Raw genomic sequence first — 13,449 nt, 5'->3', positions numbered from 1 at the left:
CCCAAATCAGAATGAAAGTCACGGGGGGAGTAATCAAAACATCGCAAAAGAAAAATACACTGCATTAAACAAATCATTTGGAGCGGTCTAAAATGAGCAATCCAGGTTCGATTCATTGTTTTGCCCTTTCGATGGCAGCAGTGTAAAAAAATGACCTGCACATTTCTCTGCTGGCTTCGGGTAGCAAACAAGAAGCAGCGATTTCCCATATGATCTAGTGGTTACGATTCCCGTTTTTTCACCCAGGTGACCAGGGTTCAACTCCCTGTATGCGAATTCATTTATTTACTTGTGGAGGTAATTGTCAGATAAAAGGATTGAAAAATGAAACCCCACATTGTAGGATGGGGAGACTTATAACTAGTGACCATTATATAAAAAAAATAAATAACGTTTGCTTATGTTAGATGCAAGAGAGCGAGACAGATAGATTTGCATCTTGGTATCCCATCACTCCTATGTGCACCAAAGCAATGACGGTCTACACTTCAGTTCATATATAATCGGAATAAAAAAGTGGACTCTGTTGCATTGTGAGGCTGCAGTGTCGATAACATAAACCTCTACGTTTGAGGGATCATTTAACTGTACTGTATTATATCGCAGTAACTTGCCCACCGGCAAGTCAAATGTCTTTGCTGTAGGGGGTAGCATTTAGTTATCCCAAGTTCTGTAGCTTTGCGCAGTGGCAGTATCATAGCCCATGAGGTTTGTCCGAGGCGTGATTATTGCTAGTTGAAAACTTTAACCAATACCCCGCCGTGGTGACTTGAAATATAGTCGCCGCTGGCAATTTTTGACAGTCTCACAGAGTCTGCTATCATGTAGTTGAAAGAACAGAACAAATGTTGACGCTTTGACATTCTGGGTTTGGTTTTGTATTCTACTGATTGGGCACAACATTTGAGTTGATCTTTTTACTCTTTATAACATACAAGTGTATTTACAAGGTTAGGGGCCGTTTCTCCTGTTGTGTCAATTATATTACTATGCAGCTGGCAGGCATTCGGAACGCGCACGCTAACAACGCGTCATCTTTCATTTTACAAAACACGGGGCATTCGACACGGAGAAAACCTTCTAGACAAATACTAAAAGAGCTAAACATCAATTTGCCTCCCCAGCCATGTTAATAGATATCTGGCTTTTTTGCAGTAGCATTAAAGTTGTGGTGACACACGAAAAAGAAACACGGAAATCTGTTTTGGGGTTGGGGAGTTAACCTACCAAACAATTTACGCACATGAATATATCATGAAAACAGCCATGCATGGAGGTCATGGGAACTCTCCGTTCTATTGCTTTCCTTTCTCCCAGATATATCATGCACATTATGTAACTTCTCTTCAAAGGCAATTTTAGTATTCAGACTGTAGTTGCAAAAATAATACAATATCTTTTGACTAGAGTTAATCTTTTAAAAACAACTACTTTGCCAACAGAAGAAAAAAAAGGCTAACAGAAGACGGTTTCGCTCCGTCGACCTCTGGGTTATAAGGCTCAGCACGCTTCCGCTGCGCCACTCTGATACAGCTGCTTCTCGAATGAAACACCCATTAATAAAATAAAATAAATCAATCAATTCTCAGTGCAACTTTTTGACGCAGTCTGCTGCTGGACTCACAGAGAGCGGAGAAGACCGCAACAAAAAAACGAACAAGCACATGTTTCCACCCGGTTTCGAACCGGGGACCTTTCGCGTGTTAGGCGAACGTGATAACCACTACACTATGGAAACTTTCACATGTACATTGTTACATTCAGCTGGGCTTTAAGTGAAGACTGCCTTGCACTGCAGGATCCAAAATGGGTAATCGGCACTGTATGCTTAGAGCGCAACACACGGATCGTTTGTTAAGCAACATGTTTCCATAGTGTAGTGGTTATCACGTTCGCCTCACACGCGAAAGGTCCCCGGTTCGAAACCGGGTGGAAACACAGCACGGCATCTTTTTTTCACTGTATGTATTTATTCTCCCCAGGTAAACAGCCACCCAGACCAGAACGATGTATTTGTAGTGTGCATGGTGCATTGTCAATGCAAGTCTGACTGTATATTAAACGGAGTGAGAATGCACTCTGCAACGTTTTGGCTTCGACTGCTGCTTGACTCACAGAAACGACAATGTTGATACTCTGACTCTTCTTCTTAAAATGCATGTTAAAATGCGGAATGTTTTCAAATTCCATGAATTCGCAGGTCTGTACAGAACAAGACGACTATCTGGTCTCACAAAATGTTGCTGGTTCTCGTAGAACAAAGAAGAGTTTGATCAACTATGTCATTCATGCCGACAAAGCTCAGGAGGGCGATCGTTAGGTTGAATATCTAAATTTCCCGGGTTATATCCCGAGTTTCGACAGATGTCAGTTTATTCATATACCTACAGAATCACAGGTACAAATATTGCAGTTAAAGTTTATGCTTTTCAAATCCGTGCACGAAAGGGGGTGCCCAAATCAGAATGAAAGTCACGGGGGGAGTAATCAAAACATCGCAAAAGAAAAATACACTGCATTAAACAAATCATTTGGAGCGGTCTAAAATGAGCAATCCAGGTTCGATTCATTGTTTTGCCCTTTCGATGGCAGCAGTGTAAAAAAATGACCTGCACATTTCTCTGCTGGCTTCGGGTAGCAAACAAGAAGCAGCGATTTCCCATATGATCTAGTGGTTACGATTCCCGTTTTTTCACCCAGGTGACCAGGGTTCAACTCCCTGTATGCGAATTCATTTATTTACTTGTGGAGGTAATTGTCAGATAAAAGGATTGAAAAATGAAACCCCACATTGTAGGATGGGGAGACTTATAACTAGTGACCATTATATAAAAAAAATAAATAACGTTTGCTTATGTTAGATGCAAGAGAGCGAGACAGATAGATTTGCATCTTGGTATCCCATCACTCCTATGTGCACCAAAGCAATGACGGTCTACACTTCAGTTCATATATAATCGGAATAAAAAAGTGGACTCTGTTGCATTGTGAGGCTGCAGTGTCGATAACATAAACCTCTACGTTTGAGGGATCATTTAACTGTACTGTATTATATCGCAGTAACTTGCCCACCGGCAAGTCAAATGTCTTTGCTGTAGGGGGTAGCATTTAGTTATCCCAAGTTCTGTAGCTTTGCGCAGTGGCAGTATCATAGCCCATGAGGTTTGTCCGAGGCGTGATTATTGCTAGTTGAAAACTTTAACCAATACCCCGCCGTGGTGACTTGAAATATAGTCGCCGCTGGCAATTTTTGACAGTCTCACAGAGTCTGCTATCATGTAGTTGAAAGAACAGAACAAATGTTGACGCTTTGACATTCTGGGTTTGGTTTTGTATTCTACTGATTGGGCACAACATTTGAGTTGATCTTTTTACTCTTTATAACATACAAGTGTATTTACAAGGTTAGGGGCCGTTTCTCCTGTTGTGTCAATTATATTACTATGCAGCTGGCAGGCATTCGGAACGCGCACGCTAACAACGCGTCATCTTTCATTTTACAAAACACGGGGCACTCGACACGGAGAAAACCTTCTAGACAAATACTAAAAGAGCTAAACATCAATTTGCCTCCCCAGCCATGTTAATAGATATCTGGCTTTTTTGCAGTAGCATTAAAGTTGTGGTGACACACGAAAAAGAAACACGGAAATCTGTTTTGGGGTTGGGGAGTTAACCTACCAAACAATTTACGCACATGAATATATCATGAAAACAGCCATGCATGGAGGTCATGGGAACTCTCCGTTCTATTGCTTTCCTTTCTCCCAGATATATCATGCACATTATGTAACTTCTCTTCAAAGGCAATTTTAGTATTCAGACTGTAGTTGCAAAAATAATACAATATCTTTTGACTAGAGTTCATCTTTTAAAAACAACTACTTTGCCAACAGAAGAAAAAAAAGGCTAACAGAAGACGGTTTCGCTCCGTCGACCTCTGGGTTATAAGGCTCAGCACGCTTCCGCTGCGCCACTCTGATACAGCTGCTTCTCGAATGAAACACCCATTAATAAAATAAAATAAATCAATCAATTCTCAGTGCAACTTTTTGACGCAGTCTGCTGCTGGACTCACAGAGAGCGGAGAAGACCGCAACAAAAAAACGAACAAGCACATGTTTCCACCCGGTTTCGAACCGGGGACCTTTCGCGTGTTAGGCGAACGTGATAACCACTACACTATGGAAACTTTCACATGTACATTGTTACATTCAGCTGGGCTTTAAGTGAAGACTGCCTTGCACTGCAGGATCCAAAATGGGTAATCGGCACTGTATGCTTAGAGCGCAACACACGGATCGTTTGTTAAGCAACATGTTTCCATAGTGTAGTGGTTATCACGTTCGCCTCACACGCGAAAGGTCCCCGGTTCGAAACCGGGTGGAAACACAGCACGGCATATTTTTTTCACTGTATGTATTTATTCTCCCCAGGTAAACAGCCACCCAGACCAGAACGATGTATTTGTAGTGTGCATGGTGCATTGTCAATGCAAGTCTGACTGTATATTAAACGGAGTGAGAATGCACTCTGCAACGTTTTGGCTTCGACTGCTGCTTGACTCACAGAAACGACAATGTTGATACTCTGACTCTTCTTCTTAAAATGCATGTTAAAATGCGGAATGTTTTCAAATTCCATGAATTCGCAGGTCTGTACAGAACAAGACGACTATCTGGTCTCACAAAATGTTGCTGGTTCTCGTAGAACAAAGAAGAGTTTGATCAACTATGTCATTCATGCCGACAAAGCTCAGGAGGGCGATCGTTAGGTTGAATATCTAAATTTCCCGGGTTATATCCCGAGTTTCGACAGATGTCAGTTTATTCATATACCTACAGAATCACAGGTACAAATATTGCAGTTAAAGTTTATGCTTTTCAAATCCGTGCACGAAAGGGGGTGCCCAAATCAGAATGAAAGTCACGGGGGGAGTAATCAAAACATCGCAAAAGAAAAATACACTGCATTAAACAAATCATTTGGAGCGGTCTAAAATGAGCAATCCAGGTTCGATTCATTGTTTTGCCCTTTCGATGGCAGCAGTGTAAAAAAATGACCTGCACATTTCTCTGCTGGCTTCGGGTAGCAAACAAGAAGCAGTGATTTCCCATATGATCTAGTGGTTACGATTCCCGTTTTTTCACCCAGGTGACCAGGGTTCAACTCCCTGTATGCGAATTCATTTATTTACTTGTGGAGGTAATTGTCAGATAAAAGGATTGAAAAATGAAACCCCACATTGTAGGATGGGGAGACTTATAACTAGTGACCATTATATAAAAAAAATAAATAACGTTTGCTTATGTTAGATGCAAGAGAGCGAGACAGATAGATTTGCATCTTGGTATCCCATCACTCCTATGTGCACCAAAGCAATGACGGTCTACACTTCAGTTCATATATAATCGGAATAAAAAGGTGGACTCTGTTGCATTGTGAGGCTGCAGTGTCGATAACATAAACCTCTACGTTTGAGGGATCATTTAACTGTACTGTATTATATCGCAGTAACTTGCCCACCGGCAAGTCAAATGTCTTTGCTGTAGGGGGTAGCATTTAGTTATCCCAAGTTCTGTAGCTTTGCGCAGTGGCAGTATCATAGCCCATGAGGTTTGTCCGAGGCGTGATTATTGCTAGTTGAAAACTTTAACCAATACCCCGCCGTGGTGACTTGAAATATAGTCGCCGCTGGCAATTTTTGACAGTCTCACAGAGTCTGCTATCATGTAGTTGAAAGAACAGAACAAATGTTGACGCTTTGACATTCTGGGTTTGGTTTTGTATTCTACTGATTGGGCACAACATTTGAGTTGATCTTTTTACTCTTTATAACATACAAGTGTATTTACAAGGTTAGGGGCCGTTTCTCCTGTTGTGTCAATTATATTACTATGCAGCTGGCAGGCATTCGGAACGCGCACGCTAACAACGCGTCATCTTTCATTTTACAAAACACGGGGCATTCGACACGGAGAAAACCTTCTAGACAAATACTAAAAGAGCTAAACATCAATTTGCCTCCCCAGCCATGTTAATAGATATCTGGCTTTTTTGCAGTAGCATTAAAGTTGTGGTGACACACGAAAAAGAAACATGGAAATCTGTTTTGGGGTTGGGGAGTTAACCTACCAAACAATTTACGCACATGAATATATCATGAAAACAGCCATGCATGGAGGTCATGGGAACTCTCCGTTCTATTGCTTTCCTTTCTCCCAGATATATCATGCACATTATGTAACTTCTCTTCAAAGGCAATTTTAGTATTCAGACTGTAGTTGCAAAAATAATACAATATCTTTTGACTAGAGTTCATCTTTTAAAAACAACTACTTTGCCAACAGAAGAAAAAAAAAGGCTAACAGAAGACGGTTTCGCTCCGTCGACCTCTGGGTTATAAGGCTCAGCACGCTTCCGCTGCGCCACTCTGATACAGCTGCTTCTCGAATGAAACACCCATTAATAAAATAAAATAAATCAATCAATTCTCAGTGCAACTTTTTGACGCAGTCTGCTGCTGGACTCACAGAGAGCGGAGAAGACCGCAACAAAAAAACGAACAAGCACATGTTTCCACCCGGTTTCGAACCGGGGACCTTTCGCGTGTTAGGCGAACGTGATAACCACTACACTATGGAAACTTTCACATGTACATTGTTACATTCAGCTGGGCTTTAAGTGAAGACTGCCTTGCACTGCAGGATCCAAAATGGGTAATCGGCACTGTATGCTTAGAGCGCAACACACGGATCGTTTGTTAAGCAACATGTTTCCATAGTGTAGTGGTTATCACGTTCGCCTCACACGCGAAAGGTCCCCGGTTCGAAACCGGGTGGAAACACAGCACGGCATCTTTTTTTCACTGTATGTATTTATTCTCCCCAGGTAAACAGCCACCCAGACCAGAACGATGTATTTGTAGTGTGCATGGTGCATTGTCAATGCAAGTCTGACTGTATATTAAACGGAGTGAGAATGCACTCTGCAACGTTTTGGCTTCGACTGCTGCTTGACTCACAGAAACGACAATGTTGATACTCTGACTCTTCTTCTTAAAATGCATGTTAAAATGCGGAATGTTTTCAAATTCCATGAATTCGCAGGTCTGTACAGAACAAGACGACTATCTGGTCTCACAAAATGTTGCTGGTTCTCGTAGAACAAAGAAGAGTTTGATCAACTATGTCATTCATGCCGACAAAGCTCAGGAGGGCGATCGTTAGGTTGAATATCTAAATTTCCCGGGTTATATCCCGAGTTTCGACAGATGTCAGTTTATTCATATACCTACAGAATCACAGGTACAAATATTGCAGTTAAAGTTTATGCTTTTCAAATCCGTGCACGAAAGGGGGTGCCCAAATCAGAATGAAAGTCACGGGGGGAGTAATCAAAACATCGCAAAAGAAAAATACACTGCATTAAACAAATCATTTGGAGCGGTCTAAAATGAGCAATCCAGGTTCGATTCATTGTTTTGCCCTTTCGATGGCAGCAGTGTAAAAAAATGACCTGCACATTTCTCTGCTGGCTTCGGGTAGCAAACAAGAAGCAGTGATTTCCCATATGATCTAGTGGTTACGATTCCCGTTTTTTCACCCAGGTGACCAGGGTTCAACTCCCTGTATGCGAATTCATTTATTTACTTGTGGAGGTAATTGTCAGATAAAAGGATTGAAAAATGAAACCCCACATTGTAGGATGGGGAGACTTATAACTAGTGACCATTATATAAAAAAAATAAATAACGTTTGCTTATGTTAGATGCAAGAGAGCGAGACAGATAGATTTGCATCTTGGTATCCCATCACTCCTATGTGCACCAAAGCAATGACGGTCTACACTTCAGTTCATATATAATCGGAATAAAAAAGTGGACTCTGTTGCATTGTGAGGCTGCAGTGTCGATAACATAAACCTCTACGTTTGAGGGATCATTTAACTGTACTGTATTATATCGCAGTAACTTGCCCACCGGCAAGTCAAATGTCTTTGCTGTAGGGGGTAGCATTTAGTTATCCCAAGTTCTGTAGCTTTGCGCAGTGGCAGTATCATAGCCCATGAGGTTTGTCCGAGGCGTGATTATTGCTAGTTGAAAACTTTAACCAATACCCCGCCGTGGTGACTTGAAATATAGTCGCCGCTGGCAATTTTTGACAGTCTCACAGAGTCTGCTATCATGTAGTTGAAAGAACAGAACAAATGTTGACGCTTTGACATTCTGGGTTTGGTTTTGTATTCTACTGATTGGGCACAACATTTGAGTTGATCTTTTTACTCTTTATAACATACAAGTGTATTTACAAGGTTAGGGGCCGTTTCTCCTGTTGTGTCAATTATATTACTATGCAGCTGGCAGGCATTCGGAACGCGCACGCTAACAACGCGTCATCTTTCATTTTACAAAACACGGGGCATTCGACACGGAGAAAACCTTCTAGACAAATACTAAAAGAGCTAAACATCAATTTGCCTCCCCAGCCATGTTAATAGATATCTGGCTTTTTTGCAGTAGCATTAAAGTTGTGGTGACACACGAAAAAGAAACATGGAAATCTGTTTTGGGGTTGGGGAGTTAACCTACCAAACAATTTACGCACATGAATATATCATGAAAACAGCCATGCATGGAGGTCATGGGAACTCTCCGTTCTATTGCTTTCCTTTCTCCCAGATATATCATGCACATTATGTAACTTCTCTTCAAAGGCAATTTTAGTATTCAGACTGTAGTTGCAAAAATAATACAATATCTTTTGACTAGAGTTCATCTTTTAAAAACAACTACTTTGCCAACAGAAGAAAAAAAAAGGCTAACAGAAGACGGTTTCGCTCCGTCGACCTCTGGGTTATAAGGCTCAGCACGCTTCCGCTGCGCCACTCTGATACAGCTGCTTCTCGAATGAAACACCCATTAATAAAATAAAATAAATCAATCAATTCTCAGTGCAACTTTTTGACGCAGTCTGCTGCTGGACTCACAGAGAGCGGAGAAGACCGCAACAAAAAAACGAACAAGCACATGTTTCCACCCGGTTTCGAACCGGGGACCTTTCGCGTGTTAGGCGAACGTGATAACCACTACACTATGGAAACTTTCACATGTACATTGTTACATTCAGCTGGGCTTTAAGTGAAGACTGCCTTGCACTGCAGGATCCAAAATGGGTAATCGGCACTGTATGCTTAGAGCGCAACACACGGATCGTTTGTTAAGCAACATGTTTCCATAGTGTAGTGGTTATCACGTTCGCCTCACACGCGAAAGGTCCCCGGTTCGAAACCGGGTGGAAACACAGCACGGCATCTTTTTTTCACTGTATGTATTTATTCTCCCCAGGTAAACAGCCACCCAGACCAGAACGATGTATTTGTAGTGTGCATGGTGCATTGTCAATGCAAGTCTGACTGTATATTAAACGGAGTGAGAATGCACTCTGCAACGTTTTGGCTTCGACTGCTGCTTGACTCACAGAAACGACAATGTTGATACTCTGACTCTTCTTCTTAAAATGCATGTTAAAATGCGGAATGTTTTCAAATTCCATGAATTCGCAGGTCTGTACAGAACAAGACGACTATCTGGTCTCACAAAATGTTGCTGGTTCTCGTAGAACAAAGAAGAGTTTGATCAACTATGTCATTCATGCCGACAAAGCTCAGGAGGGCGATCGTTAGGTTGAATATCTAAATTTCCCGGGTTATATCCCGAGTTTCGACAGATGTCAGTTTATTCATATACCTACAGAATCACAGGTACAAATATTGCAGTTAAAGTTTATGCTTTTCAAATCCGTGCACGAAAGGGGGTGCCCAAATCAGAATGAAAGTCACGGGGGGAGTAATCAAAACATCGCAAAAGAAAAATACACTGCATTAAACAAATCATTTGGAGCGGTCTAAAATGAGCAATCCAGGTTCGATTCATTGTTTTGCCCTTTCGATGGCAGCAGTGTAAAAAAATGACCTGCACATTTCTCTGCTGGCTTCGGGTAGCAAACAAGAAGCAGTGATTTCCCATATGATCTAGTGGTTACGATTCCCGTTTTTTCACCCAGGTGACCAGGGTTCAACTCCCTGTATGCGAATTCATTTATTTACTTGTGGAGGTAATTGTCAGATAAAAGGATTGAAAAATGAAACCCCACATTGTAGGATGGGGAGACTTATAACTAGTGACCATTATATAAAAAAAATAAATAACGTTTGCTTATGTTAGATGCAAGAGAGCGAGACAGATAGATTTGCATCTTGGTATCCCATCACTCCTATGTGCACCAAAGCAATGACGGTCTACACTTCAGTTCATATATAATCGGAATAAAAAAGTGGACTCTGTTGCATTGTGAGGCTGCAGTGTCGATAACATAAACCTCTACGTTTGAGGGATCATTTAACTGTACTGTATTATATCGCAGTAACTTGCCCACCGGCAAGTCAAATGTCTTTGCTGTAGGGGGTAGCATTTAGTTATCCCAAGTTCTGTAGCTTTGCGCAGTGGCAGTATCATAGCCCATGAGGTTTGTCCGAGGCGTGATTATTGCTAGTTGAAAACTTTAACCAATACCCCGCCGTGGTGACTTGAAATATAGTCGCCGCTGGCAATTTTTGACAGTCTCACAGAGTCTGCTATCATGTAGTTGAAAGAACAGAACAAATGTTGACGCTTTGACATTCTGGGTTTGGTTTTGTATTCTACTGATTGGGCACAACATTTGAGTTGATCTTTTTACTCTTTATAACATACAAGTGTATTTACAAGGTTAGGGGCCGTTTCTCCTGTTGTGTCAATTATATTACTATGCAGCTGGCAGGCATTCGGAACGCGCACGCTAACAACGCGTCATCTTTCATTTTACAAAACACGGGGCATTCGACACGGAGAAAACCTTCTAGACAAATACTAAAAGAGCTAAACATCAATTTGCCTCCCCAGCCATGTTAATAGATATCTGGCTTTTTTGCAGTAGCATTAAAGTTGTGGTGACACACGAAAAAGAAACACGGAAATCTGTTTTGGGGTTGGGGAGTTAACCTACCAAACAATTTACGCACATGAATATATCATGAAAACAGCCATGCATGGAGGTCATGGGAACTCTCCGTTCTATTGCTTTCCTTTCTCCCAGATATATCATGCACATTATGTAACTTCTCTTCAAAGGCAATTTTAGTATTCAGACTGTAGTTGCAAAAATAATACAATATCTTTTGACTAGAGTTCATCTTTTAAAAACAACTACTTTGCCAACAGAAGAAAAAAAAGGCTAACAGAAGACGGTTTCGCTCCGTCGACCTCTGGGTTATAAGGCTCAGCACGCTTCCGCTGCGCCACTCTGATACAGCTGCTTCTCGAATGAAACACCCATTAATAAAATAAAATAAATCAATCAATTCTCAGTGCAACTTTTTGACGCAGTCTGCTGCTGGACTCACAGAGAGCGGAGAAGACCGCAACAAAAAAACGAACAAGCACATGTTTCCACCCGGTTTCGAACCGGGGACCTTTCGCGTGTTAGGCGAACGTGATAACCACTACACTATGGAAACTTTCACATGTACATTGTTACATTCAGCTGGGCTTTAAGTGAAGACTGCCTTGCACTGCAGGATCCAAAATGGGTAATCGGCACTGTATGCTTAGAGCGCAACACACGGATCGTTTGTTAAGCAACATGTTTCCATAGTGTAGTGGTTATCACGTTCGCCTCACACGCGAAAGGTCCCCGGTTCGAAACCGGGTGGAAACACAGCACGGCATCTTTTTTTCACTGTATGTATTTATTCTCCCCAGGTAAACAGCCACCCAGACCAGAACGATGTATTTGTAGTGTGCATGGTGCATTGTCAATGCAAGTCTGACTGTATATTAAACGGAGTGAGAATGCACTCTGCAACGTTTTGGCTTCGACTGCTGCTTGACTCACAGAAACGACAATGTTGATACTCTGACTCTTCTTCTTAAAATGCATGTTAAAATGCGGAATGTTTTCAAATTCCATGAATTCGCAGGTCTGTACAGAACAAGACGACTATCTGGTCTCACAAAATGTTGCTGGTTCTCGTAGAACAAAGAAGAGTTTGATCAACTATGTCATTCATGCCGACAAAGCTCAGGAGGGCGATCGTTAGGTTGAATATCTAAATTTCCCGGGTTATATCCCGAGTTTCGACAGATGTCAGTTTATTCATATACCTACAGAATCACAGGTACAAATATTGCAGTTAAAGTTTATGCTTTTCAAATCCGTGCACGAAAGGGGGTGCCCAAATCAGAATGAAAGTCACGGGGGGAGTAATCAAAACATCGCAAAAGAAAAATACACTGCATTAAACAAATCATTTGGAGCGGTCTAAAATGAGCAATCCAGGTTCGATTCATTGTTTTGCCCTTTCGATGGCAGCAGTGTAAAAAAATGACCTGCACATTTCTCTGCTGGCTTCGGGTAGCAAACAAGAAGCAGCGATTTCCCATATGATCTAGTGGTTACGATTCCCGTTTTTTCACCCAGGTGACCAGGGTTCAACTCCCTGTATGCGAATTCATTTATTTACTTGTGGAGGTAATTGTCAGATAAAAGGATTGAAAAATGAAACCCCACATTGTAGGATGGGGAGACTTATAACTAGTGACCATTATATAAAAAAAATAAATAACGTTTGCTTATGTTAGATGCAAGAGAGCGAGACAGATAGATTTGCATCTTGGTATCCCATCACTCCTATGTGCACCAAAGCAATGACGGTCTACACTTCAGTTCATATATAATCGGAATAAAAAAGTGGACTCTGTTGCATTGTGAGGCTGCAGTGTCGATAACATAAACCTCTACGTTTGAGGGATCATTTAACTGTACTGTATTATATCGCAGTAACTTGCCCACCGGCAAGTCAAATGTCTTTGCTGTAGGGGGTAGCATTTAGTTATCCCAAGTTCTGTAGCTTTGCGCAGTGGCAGTATCATAGCCCATGAGGTTTGTCCGAGGCGTGATTATTGCTAGTTGAAAACTTTAACCAATACCCCGCCGTGGTGACTTGAAATATAGTCGCCGCTGGCAATTTTTGACAGTCTCACAGAGTCTGCTATCATGTAGTTGAAAGAACAGAACAAATGTTGACGCTTTGACATTCTGGGTTTGGTTTTGTATTCTACTGATTGGGCACAACATTTGAGTTGATCTTTTTACTCTTTATAACATACAAGTGTATTTACAAGGTTAGGGGCCGTTTCTCCTGTTGTGTCAATTATATTACTATGCAGCTGGCAGGCATTCGGAACGCGCACGCTAACAACGCGTCATCTTTCATTTTACAAAACACGGGGCATTCGACACGGAGAAAACCTTCTAGACAAATACTAAAAGAGCTAAACATCAATTTGCCTCCCCAGCCATGTTAATAGATATCTGGCTTTTTTGCAGTAGCATTAAAGTTGTGGTGACA

General features: G+C 41.5%; 22 non-coding genes across 22 annotated transcripts; 11 read left to right on the top strand and 11 right to left on the bottom strand.

Annotated features, from left to right (window-relative positions):
- The first annotated feature begins 674 nt into the window (after positions 1–674).
- Positions 675–814, top strand: LOC131730175 (U4 spliceosomal RNA). The gene has a single exon (XR_009323936.1). It is a non-coding gene; the product is annotated as a U4 spliceosomal RNA (small nuclear RNA).
- A 239-nt stretch (positions 815–1,053) lies between these two features.
- LOC131730138 (U7 small nuclear RNA) lies at positions 1,054–1,110 on the bottom strand. Its single transcript, XR_009323899.1, has one exon. It is a non-coding gene; the product is annotated as a U7 small nuclear RNA (small nuclear RNA).
- Positions 1,111–1,665: 555 nt separating this feature from the next.
- Positions 1,666–1,738, bottom strand: trnav-aac (transfer RNA valine (anticodon AAC)). The gene has a single exon. It is a non-coding gene; the product is annotated as a tRNA-Val (tRNA).
- Positions 1,739–1,865: 127 nt separating this feature from the next.
- Positions 1,866–1,938, top strand: trnav-cac (transfer RNA valine (anticodon CAC)). The gene has a single exon. It is a non-coding gene; the product is annotated as a tRNA-Val (tRNA).
- A 1,190-nt stretch (positions 1,939–3,128) lies between these two features.
- Positions 3,129–3,268, top strand: LOC131730174 (U4 spliceosomal RNA). Its single transcript, XR_009323935.1, has one exon. It is a non-coding gene; the product is annotated as a U4 spliceosomal RNA (small nuclear RNA).
- Positions 3,269–3,507: 239 nt separating this feature from the next.
- LOC131730155 (U7 small nuclear RNA) lies at positions 3,508–3,564 on the bottom strand. Its single transcript, XR_009323916.1, has one exon. It is a non-coding gene; the product is annotated as a U7 small nuclear RNA (small nuclear RNA).
- Positions 3,565–4,119: 555 nt separating this feature from the next.
- Positions 4,120–4,192, bottom strand: trnav-aac (transfer RNA valine (anticodon AAC)). Its single transcript has one exon. It is a non-coding gene; the product is annotated as a tRNA-Val (tRNA).
- Positions 4,193–4,319: 127 nt separating this feature from the next.
- trnav-cac (transfer RNA valine (anticodon CAC)) lies at positions 4,320–4,392 on the top strand. Its single transcript has one exon. It is a non-coding gene; the product is annotated as a tRNA-Val (tRNA).
- A 1,190-nt stretch (positions 4,393–5,582) lies between these two features.
- Positions 5,583–5,722, top strand: LOC131730173 (U4 spliceosomal RNA). The gene has a single exon (XR_009323934.1). It is a non-coding gene; the product is annotated as a U4 spliceosomal RNA (small nuclear RNA).
- Positions 5,723–5,961: 239 nt separating this feature from the next.
- Positions 5,962–6,018, bottom strand: LOC131730136 (U7 small nuclear RNA). Its single transcript, XR_009323897.1, has one exon. It is a non-coding gene; the product is annotated as a U7 small nuclear RNA (small nuclear RNA).
- A 556-nt stretch (positions 6,019–6,574) lies between these two features.
- On the bottom strand, positions 6,575–6,647 carry trnav-aac (transfer RNA valine (anticodon AAC)). Its single transcript has one exon. It is a non-coding gene; the product is annotated as a tRNA-Val (tRNA).
- Positions 6,648–6,774: 127 nt separating this feature from the next.
- Positions 6,775–6,847, top strand: trnav-cac (transfer RNA valine (anticodon CAC)). Its single transcript has one exon. It is a non-coding gene; the product is annotated as a tRNA-Val (tRNA).
- Positions 6,848–8,037: 1,190 nt separating this feature from the next.
- Positions 8,038–8,177, top strand: LOC131730172 (U4 spliceosomal RNA). The gene has a single exon (XR_009323933.1). It is a non-coding gene; the product is annotated as a U4 spliceosomal RNA (small nuclear RNA).
- Positions 8,178–8,416: 239 nt separating this feature from the next.
- Positions 8,417–8,473, bottom strand: LOC131730135 (U7 small nuclear RNA). The gene has a single exon (XR_009323896.1). It is a non-coding gene; the product is annotated as a U7 small nuclear RNA (small nuclear RNA).
- A 556-nt stretch (positions 8,474–9,029) lies between these two features.
- trnav-aac (transfer RNA valine (anticodon AAC)) lies at positions 9,030–9,102 on the bottom strand. Its single transcript has one exon. It is a non-coding gene; the product is annotated as a tRNA-Val (tRNA).
- A 127-nt stretch (positions 9,103–9,229) lies between these two features.
- trnav-cac (transfer RNA valine (anticodon CAC)) lies at positions 9,230–9,302 on the top strand. Its single transcript has one exon. It is a non-coding gene; the product is annotated as a tRNA-Val (tRNA).
- A 1,190-nt stretch (positions 9,303–10,492) lies between these two features.
- On the top strand, positions 10,493–10,632 carry LOC131730171 (U4 spliceosomal RNA). The gene has a single exon (XR_009323932.1). It is a non-coding gene; the product is annotated as a U4 spliceosomal RNA (small nuclear RNA).
- A 239-nt stretch (positions 10,633–10,871) lies between these two features.
- LOC131730134 (U7 small nuclear RNA) lies at positions 10,872–10,928 on the bottom strand. The gene has a single exon (XR_009323895.1). It is a non-coding gene; the product is annotated as a U7 small nuclear RNA (small nuclear RNA).
- Positions 10,929–11,483: 555 nt separating this feature from the next.
- On the bottom strand, positions 11,484–11,556 carry trnav-aac (transfer RNA valine (anticodon AAC)). Its single transcript has one exon. It is a non-coding gene; the product is annotated as a tRNA-Val (tRNA).
- Positions 11,557–11,683: 127 nt separating this feature from the next.
- Positions 11,684–11,756, top strand: trnav-cac (transfer RNA valine (anticodon CAC)). The gene has a single exon. It is a non-coding gene; the product is annotated as a tRNA-Val (tRNA).
- Positions 11,757–12,946: 1,190 nt separating this feature from the next.
- LOC131730170 (U4 spliceosomal RNA) lies at positions 12,947–13,086 on the top strand. The gene has a single exon (XR_009323931.1). It is a non-coding gene; the product is annotated as a U4 spliceosomal RNA (small nuclear RNA).
- Positions 13,087–13,325: 239 nt separating this feature from the next.
- On the bottom strand, positions 13,326–13,382 carry LOC131730133 (U7 small nuclear RNA). Its single transcript, XR_009323894.1, has one exon. It is a non-coding gene; the product is annotated as a U7 small nuclear RNA (small nuclear RNA).
- Between the last annotated feature and the right edge of the window lie 67 nt (positions 13,383–13,449).

This window comes from Acipenser ruthenus, unplaced genomic scaffold, assembly GCF_902713425.1.
Source record: "Acipenser ruthenus unplaced genomic scaffold, fAciRut3.2 maternal haplotype, whole genome shotgun sequence".
Lineage (NCBI taxonomy): Eukaryota > Metazoa > Chordata > Actinopteri > Acipenseriformes > Acipenseridae > Acipenser > Acipenser ruthenus.
The sequence above is the reverse complement of the archived record's forward strand: the minus strand, read 5'-3'. Positions and strand labels throughout refer to the sequence as shown.